A 7759-nucleotide genomic window follows, 5' to 3' on the forward strand; every position below is an offset into this window, starting at 1 on the left:
GATTTTGGTGTTATTGTAACATAGCCTAGTCCCGACAAATACAGTCAAGGTATGGCAAATGTTCAATAAACAACCCTGAAATTTCAGTGGCTTAACATAGCAGAATCATATTTCTCCTTCGTTTGACAGTTCAGTGTGGTATTTGGCAGGCAATCTTCCATGTGATGACTGAGGGATCTAGACTACTTCCATTTTGGGGCTCCACTATTCCCTGGGATGATAGAGTCCTCTCCTGAGTGATTTGAATCTGGCTGACTGGCAGGTAAAGAGCAGCCTAAGGCAGGAGATTTTCATGGCAGGGCAGGAAATATAATCTTACTGTGTCTCCAGGATAAGAAAGAATGACTTTCAGTGAACACATAGCACTCCCTGACACACAAACCTGGAGCTCCACTGAATGAATCTGCAGGTCGCTCAGGCCTTGACTTTCTTTTAAGGTGTGTACAGGGCTGGCTCCATGAGCATATCTGAGAATTGTCTGGTTGTTTAGCCCATAGAGAGAAAATATCTTGAAAAAAATTTTGTGTGCGTTTTTTTTCTGAACATTCTTGTTCATGACCATTTTAATCAGTGCCATTCTTATTGCCTTGAGGAGAATTATGATGGTAAAGTCAGAAATGAAAATCAGTTAACGTTTAATTTTTTTTTTACTTTAAAAATATGCTCTTGAAACCTCATGATAGTAACAAAATAAATAAATAAAATGCAATTGAAAGCCAAAATTTTTGTTTTTTATGAGCCATATTTTCCTTAGAGACAAGAAAGCCCTTGCAAATTAAAAGTCCAGGCCCTGAAAGAAGCAGAGCATGGAGTTTATGCCATAACAATTGGCTAGAGAGGGTTCACGAGTTGGATAGAGGTCGATCTTGGATGAGGTCTCTGTGAGGCTAGAGATGAGGGAGTAGATCTGTGAGGAACACTTGGAGAGGAGCAGACTCAATGATAAGAAATGCCAACACCGTCATTTTCAGGGCCCAGAGCAGTGTGGGTGCGAAGTAAATGAGACTATTTGCAGATCATTTATTGCCTTTCTAGGAATCACTGCCTCCGCTGACTGGGCTGCACAGTCATGTGAACTAATCTGCTCAGTGCTAAGTAGGGAGGGCCTTCAGTAACTGCCCACATGTCACCTATGGACTTTCCAAAGAAGTGATGCTAACCAAAGCCGAAGAATTTGCTAAGTCCTAGTCAAACTGCCCTGTGTAGATCACACTATTTTTGATGGCTGAGAACATTGTTAAGATCCTTGAAACTACACACAGGTAAACATTCAAAATGGTTGTAGTGATATGGAAGGGAAAGCCCCATTACCAGAATTTGGGTAGAGATGGAAAATAGGTCAATTTACCCCTTTTACATGCCTCCTCCTTTGCAATCCTTCTTTGATTATGTGGACTACCTTAAATAAATATCCTTTCTAGACTAGTAGAACTTGACTTTTGGTTGGGTGTACACTAAGGACTCCAGCTAATACATAACTATGTTCCCCTTAGAAGTTTTGATAGCACCTTCATATTTTCTTACTTTTTTATTTGTTTGTTTTTTGTTTGGGCTGCTTCCCGACCAGGGATCAAACCCACGCCCCCTGCAGTGGAAGCACAGAGTCTTAACCACTGGACCACCAGGGAAGTCCCTTACTTTTTCAACAATACAATGCTGTGATGTCTAGATAAAGCACATATTATTATTATATTATACAGATGGCAAAACTGAGTCACAACACAATTAAATGCTTTATCCAAGGTTGCAAAGTTAAAAACGGCAAACACATCACTTTAATGGTGGTTCTCATTTTAAGAAACAATTTCCACTATGCCAACTTTCTAATATCAAGTTTGGGAAGTATATAGTGTGACAAAAACACGACATCCATCTATGCTTAAGGCTGTGAAAATGTTTATAAGAAAATACCTAAACACAAGCTCCCTGCACTCACTTGTGGTTTTCTCTGCCACCCATCCAAAAACATGTGTTCACCATGTTTTCCTTTCCCTCTGTCATGACAAACAATGTTCCAGGTAGTGGCTACTCTCTCAATCTGAGTCCTGGAGTGGATGATAGCCAGTGTCAGGCTGTAACTGATGTGCTCTAGCACACTGCTTTAGGATGTAAGGGGCACATGGCATATGCTACATAGTTCTGCACTGCTGGGCCTCTTGAAAACACTAGGAGTTCTTGCAGGCTTTACTAAAGCTCCAAAATAGGAATTTCTGTTTTAACATCCCATTTCTACTGTTTTCTTTTTCATTTTTTTTCTTACTGGAATATAGTTGATTTACAATGTTCTCTTAGTTTCAGGTGTACAGCAAAGTGAATCAGTTATACATATAAAAATACATATCCACTCTTTTTTGGATCCTTTTCCCATATAGGTCATTACAAAGTACTGAGTAGAGTTCCCTGTGCTATACAGTAGGTCCTTATTAATTATCTATTTTATATATAGTAGTGTGTATATGTTAATCCAATCTCCCAATTAATCACTCCCTCCCCTTACCCCCTAGTAACCATAGTTTGTTTTCTACATCTGTAACTCTATTTCTGTTTTGTAGATAAGTTCATTTGTACCCTTTTTTAATATTCCTCATAAAACTGATATCATATGATATTTGTCTTTCTCTGCCTGACTTACTTCACTCAGTTTGACAATCTCTGGGTCCATCAATGTTGCTGCAAATGGCATTATTTCATTCTTTTTAATGGCTGAGTAATAGTCCATTGTATATATGTACCACATCTTCTTTAGCCATTCCTCTGTTGATGGACATTTAGATTGCTTCCATGTCCTGGCTATTGTAAATAGTGCTGCAATGAACATTGGGGTGCATGTATCTTTTCGAATTATGGTTTTCTCCAGATGTATACCCAGGAGTGGGATTGCTGGATCATATGGTAGCTCTATTTTCAGTTTTTTAAGGAACCTCCATACTGTTCTCCATAGCGGCTGCACCAATTTAAATTCCCACCAACAGTGTAAGAGGGTTCCCTTTTCTCCACACCCTCTCCAGCATTTATTGTTTGTAGATTTCTTTATGATGGCCATTCTGACTGGGGTGAGGTGATACCTCATTGTAGTTTTGATTTGCATTTCTCTAATAATTAGTGATTTGAGCATCTTTTCATGTGTTTTTTAGCCATCTGTATGTCTTCTTTGGAGAAATATCTATTTAGATCTTCTGCCCATATTTTGATTGGGTTGTTTGTTTTTTTTGATACTGAGCTGCATGAACTGTTTGTATATTTTGGAGATTAATCCCTTGTCGGTTGTTTCATTTGCAAATATTTTCTCCCATTCTGAGGGTTGTCTTTTCATCTTGTTTATGGTTTTCTTTGCTGTGCAAAGGCTTTTAAGTTTAATTAGGTCCCATTTGTTTATTTTTCTTTTTATTTTCATTACTCTAGGAGGTGGATCAAAAAAGATCTTGCTGCAATTTATGTCACAGAGTGTTCTGCCTATGTTTTCCTCTAAGAGTTTTATAGTATCCAGCCTTACATTTAGATCTTTAATCCATTTTGAGTTTATTTTTGTGTGCGATGTTAGGGAGTGTTCTAATTTCATTCATTTACATGTAGCTGTCCAGTTTTCCAAGCACCACTTACTGAAGAGACTATCTTTTCTCCATTGTATGCTCTTGACTCCTTTGTCATAGATTAGGTGACCGTATGTGCATGGCTTTATCTCTGGGCTTTCTATCCTCTACCATTGATCTATATTTCTGTTTTTGTGCCAGTACTATACTGTCTTGATTTCTGTAGTTTTTGGTATAGTTTGAAGTTGGGGAGCCTGTGATTCCTCCAGCTTCATTTTTCTTTCTCAAGATTGCTTTGGTGGGTTGGGGTCTTTTGTGTTTCCATCCAAATTGTAAATATTTTTGTTCTAGTTCTGTGAAAAATGCCATTGGTAATTTGATAGGGATTGCATTGAATCTGTAGATTGCTTTGGGTAGTATGGTCATTTTCACAATATTGATTCTTCCAATCCAAGAACATGATACATCTCTCCATCTGTTTGTGTCATCTTTGATTTCTTTCATCAATATCTTATAGTTTTCTGAATACAGGTCTTTTGCCTTCTTAGGTAGGTTTATTCCTAAGGATTTTATTTTTTTTGATTCAATGGTAAATGGGATTGTTTCCTTAATTTCTCTTTCGGATCTTTGTTGTTAGTGTATAGGAATGCAAGAGATTTCTGTGTATTAATTTTATATCCTGCAGCTTTACCAAATTCATTGTTTATAGTTTTCTGGTAGCATCTTTTGGATTTTCTATGTATAGATTCATGTCATCTGCAAACAGTGACAATTTTACGTCTTCTTTTCCAGTTTGGATTCATTTTATTTCTTTTTCTTCTCTGATGCCGTGGCTAGGACTTCCAAAACTATGTTGACTACTAGTGGTGAGGGTGGACATCCTTGTCTTATTCCTGATCTTGGAGAAAATGTTTTCAGTTTTTCACCACTGAGAATGATGTTTGCTGTAGGTTTCTCATATATGGCCATCATTATGTTGAGGTATGTTCCCTCTATGTACACTTTCTGGAGAGTTTTTGTCATAAATGGGTATTGAATTTTATCAGAAGCTTTTTCTGCATCTATTGAGATGATTATATGGTTCTTCTTCCTTAATTTGTTAATATGGTGTATCACACTGATTAATTTGTGTATATTGAAGAATCCTTGCACCCCTGGGGTAAATTCCACTCGCTCATGGTGTATGACTCTTTTAATGTGTTGTTGGATTCAGTTTCCTAGTATTTTGTTGAGGATTTTTGAATCTATGTTCATCAGTGATATTGGCCTGTAATTTTCTTTTTCTGTGATATCTTTGTCTGGTTTTGGTATCAGGGTGATGGTGGCCTCATAGAATGAGTTTGGGAGTGTTATTTCTTCTGAAGTTTTTTGGAAGAGTTTCGGAAGGGTAGGTGTTAACTCTTCTCTAAATGTTTGATAGAATTCACCTGTGAAGCCATCTGGTCCTGGACTTCTGTTCGTTGGGAGTTTTTAAATCACAGTTTCAATTTCATTACTTGTGATTGGTCTGTTCATATTTTCTATTTCTTCCTGGTTCAGTCTTGGAAGTTTGCACCTTTCTAAGAATTTGTCCATTACTTCCAGGTTGTCCATTTTATTGGCATATAGTTGTTTGTAGTAGTCTCTTATGATCCGTTGTATTTCTGTGGTGTTCACTGTAACTTCTTTTTCATTTCTAACTTTATTGATTTGAGACCTCTCTCTTTTTTTCTTGATGCGTCTGGTGAAAGGTTTATCTGTTTTGTTTACCTTCTCAAAGAACCAGCTTTTACTTTCATTGATCTTTACTATTGTTTTCTTTGTTTCTATTTCATTTATTTCTGCTCTGATTTTTATGATTTATTTCTTTCTACTAACTTGTGGTTTTGTTTGCTCTTCTTTCTCTAGTTGCTTTAGGTGTAAGGATAGGTTGTTTATTTGAGATTTTTCTTGTTTCTTGAGGTAAGATGGTACTGCTGTAAAGTTCCCTCTTAGAACTGCTTTTGCTGTGTCACGTAGGTTTTGGATTGTTTTGTTTTCATTGTTATTTGTCTCTCCATATTTGTCTCTTATAGTCTTTTTTTTTTTTGGCCACCCCACATGGCTTGAGGGATCTTAGTTCCCGAAGGCAGGGATGGAACCCAGGCCCGTGGCAGTGAAAGCACCGAGTCCTCACCACTGGACTGCCAGGATATTTCCATAGTCTTCTATCTCTGGGTTTATATGTATGGAAGTATTTTACAAAATTTTCACCTATAAGGTTGTTTTTAAAAAAAATCAATGTTAATGTATGGAAAGGAGAGTATTTGTGTAGATCCAGGACCCCAATAATAAGTGGCATCCCACAGATCACTTAATTTCTGTATTGTTTGTTTTTCTGGCAAGTTGAAATGCCCTATTTTAAAGAAGTGTTAAGAAAAAAATAGACTATGTACAGGATATATGAATTAACATATTTTAGGGCACTATTTTTCGCTGCTTTGATATAGATACAACAATTTTAAATGATCTTTTTCATGGCTTCATTCTATAACCTCCCCCAAAGCTAAGGGATGAATATACAACCAAAATGTCAAATAGATCAAAGCTATGGCTCAGTTTCAGTCCTTTTGCCTACTGCCCCATTTGGCATAAGTATATGTCCTCTGTCTTTATGGATGGATATTATTTAGTTATTTTTTCTATAGCCTTCATGTAACAGTAAAATAAGATGAAAGAGAAAGGAAGCTTTGTGTCTTACCTAAAGTCACTGAGTGTCTTTGGATCTGAAACCAGAACACATGTGTTTCTATTTAAGGTAAATGCTTCATCCCTCCCTTTCCTTCTAATTTACTTTTATTAAAAAAAAATTATAGTACACAACAAAGAACCACAGTACTCTGTCATAGTTTGTTTCTCCATTCTAGGTGCTTTCTTGATGAAAAATAATGTATATCCGTGTGTTGGTGAACAGCAGAAAAGATTAAAACCACATAACTAGGCAATTCTATACTGCTTACAGACAGTGATGCTATCAATATGCCCCTTCTATTAGAGCAACTGGAGTAATGGAATGCTTCATTTTGAGAATGGAGGTATAGTGGTGGCATTATGTACTGATCAGGGAAAGCAATGAAGAAAATGATCTAAGTGATTTCCAGGGAAATCACGTTCCCTTTAATATCACTAACAAGCATAGATTATTGACCCTATTCTTTGTTCATAATGTTCTCTTAAATGTAAATAGGCTACATATATTTCCTCCTCCAAACTGTAAGCATCATGAATGCAAGAGTCATGCCTGCCTTTTATATCCCTAATTCCAGCAGTTCCTAGTTTAGGTGATCACTAAATATTGTTTGAGAAACAGACTGAATGAGTGAATATCATACATAGACTCACAACTGTATTTTTTTTTCAGAGAATTCTATAGATGCAGGCAGGCTCCTATCCAGTCAGTGCATTCAGCTGAATCTCCAGAATCTCCAGGTGTGATGGGGTCTTCTTCCTTACATCTGGAAGTGGCTCTTTATGGTCCAGTCACCTTTGAACTCAGAGACAATTATCTGCTCCCCACTGTCATGCAATAAACAACAGTGGAGAAGGGACACGATAACCACAATAAATATTCCTATTTAGAAAAGAAGATGTGCAATAGTCCCGGGTCCATAACAATGCTGGTATCCTGCTAGACAGGCATTATGAGGGTTTCTTATCCTTTGAATAGGCCTTCATTCTGCTCCCTGTAAGGATATCCCTTGAACATTGTCCTCTGAGGTCTTCGTGCATCTCCTTTAGATTTTTATCCCATTTCCTTTGTCCTATTTGGGAAAAGGGATGTTTAGCTTTTGTAGCTCACTTCTTGAAGAAATAAGCTTGGTTATGTCTAATAGGGTTTTGTTATTGTCCTTTGTTTTGTTTTGTGGGATTTTTTAGGCACCTTTTATATCAACTTTACTGAGGAATGACATTCATACAATAAAAGGCATACATTTTTAGTTGTACAGTTCAATGAGTTTTGACAAGTATATACACCACCACCTTAATCAAGACATAGAATATTACTATTATCTAAAAAGTTCCCTTGTGCCTCTTGCAGTCAAGTCTTCCCCCTCCATCACCACCCCAACCCAAACCCCAAGCATCACTGATAGCTGTCATACACATAATTTTGACTGTTCTAGAATTTTATCAAATATCAGCTTATGTTCAATTTTCCAATTGTCCCATAAATGCCAAAACATTGTTTATGTCATTTGAATAAAGATTCA

Source organism: Eubalaena glacialis, chromosome 10 (genome assembly GCF_028564815.1).
Source record: "Eubalaena glacialis isolate mEubGla1 chromosome 10, mEubGla1.1.hap2.+ XY, whole genome shotgun sequence".
In the NCBI taxonomy this organism is placed as follows: Eukaryota; Metazoa; Chordata; class Mammalia; order Artiodactyla; family Balaenidae; genus Eubalaena; species Eubalaena glacialis.